The 1,833-nt window shown below is 37.8% G+C and overlaps 1 pseudogene; it reads right to left on the minus strand.

Moving 5' to 3' along the window:
- Positions 1 to 484: 484 nt before the first annotated feature.
- LOC131035874 (plasma membrane ATPase-like) lies at positions 485 to 1,553 on the minus strand (annotated as a pseudogene).
- Positions 1,554 to 1,833: the final 280 nt, after the last annotated feature.

Genomic DNA, 1,833 nt, shown 5'->3' on the forward strand with positions numbered 1-1,833 from the left:
TTATATTAAATTTAGGTAGGAAATACTTCTTGTTGTCGTGTTGTCATAATTTCCTTCTTGACAAAATATATTTCTTTATACTCTCTAAAAAGCAATAACATTGAAACATTATCATGACTATATCATATGTTATAAATAAATATTCCTCAAAATACTTTTGCAAATAATAAACATTATATCCAAAATAAAATATCAAAACATTATGATTGGATAAGGAATACTCCCTCAAAAAATCTATTTACTCATGCGTGTAACATCTTCCACTTGATTTCCATCGGTGTAGCTTTCCAATGTCAGGGTAGCACGTTTTTAATTATGTCGATAGCCCAATGACATAGGTCTTCCTCATCGGCTCATTAGGGTAAGTATTTTATTTCTCTAACGATCACCCGATGCATTTTTCTTTTGTTACTTTATCGGTATAATTCACACCAATATCCCCACAGGCGCTTTTATCTTCATCGGGGGTCGAAATAGCCTTTTTCTATTCCTCCTGATGTCTCGATGTTACTCCAAAAAATTCACATGGGTCTCCTGAACTCTCATTACTCTTTTCTGGAACTTGTTGTCTAGCCACAACAAGGGATCTCAGCCCGTGATCTGTAAACTTGTCCATGATGCCATGCACCTTGCTTCTCAGAGCTTCCCGACTCTTGTAGAGATCAAGAATCTACTCAGGAGCTCCTTTACTGGCTCGATGCCAATTTCGTTTAGAACCAATATTAGTAAATGCTATACACTTGTCTACTGGATTAAATAACAGGAAATGGACTTCCCTGATGCCTGCCCGAGCCTCCTTAGGATGTGCTAGCATTCCTACCATAGCTACATCAATGGCATCTTAATTCTCTGTTCTCGAAGCTCTAGCAAGCAGAAATAACACATAATCTCTGACCACTCCAACGAGAAATGCCTCGACTAGACTTTTATCAACGCTCAACTTGTTGAGAGTCAGTGTTCCAGTTTTATCACTTCAAAGGACATTTGTTGCAGTCATCTCTTCAATGGTAGTCATTCTCTTTGTGATAGCCCCCTGTTGTGAGAGCTTGTGTGAGTCGATGGCCATAGTTATAGACAAAACCATGGGCAATTCCCCCGATCAATAGCACGAAAAAATTGTTAATCCTATCTCCGTTATTTCCAAAGAAAGTGTGCACTCCAATGGCAATAAAAATTGCCTCAATCTCTCCTTGTTTGCATGTAGAGAAAAAGTATACATCCCCGAGATTCTTAGCTATTGGGAGAGATTCTCCTGTTAGAGAACACTGATCAATCTTTAAAGGGTCTCCTTCACGCAACCTAGCAGTAGCAAGAATGATATATCCCAACTTAATGCTAATTGTATTCCTAGGAACAAGGATAGAAGCATCTTCCTCCTGCCATCTACCATCCCTAAGCACCTTGGTCTTGGGAGCTAAATGGGCCATTAGAGAAGCAACAACATTGCCTGCATTATTTGTGTTAACAATGGTTGCCCTATCGGGGATCGAGAGGGCTCTCAAATGCCTACGCCGATACCCAATGGGTTTCACCCATCGGGATCCACCTTGCATCTTTAAAAGATTAAACAAATTTACCTCTCGAAATAAAACTACTTAGTTGATTGAAAACGTGCCTCAAAATATGCTTGTAGATTTTTTAATCAATTTATTGAAATGATTTCAAAAGATATTGGCATTTTATTCAGTAGGCAAAAATGATTTGAAATAAAATTGAAACCCCATAAAACATAACAAACCTTTTTATTTTTTCATGATACAAAACCTTTTTAGCTCCTTCTGCGCGCAACACAAACTCGAAATAGTGTTGGAATTATATAGTTTCACAAAACAT

This window comes from Cryptomeria japonica, chromosome 8, assembly GCF_030272615.1.
Source record: "Cryptomeria japonica chromosome 8, Sugi_1.0, whole genome shotgun sequence".
NCBI classification, from domain to species: domain Eukaryota; kingdom Viridiplantae; phylum Streptophyta; class Pinopsida; order Cupressales; family Cupressaceae; genus Cryptomeria; species Cryptomeria japonica.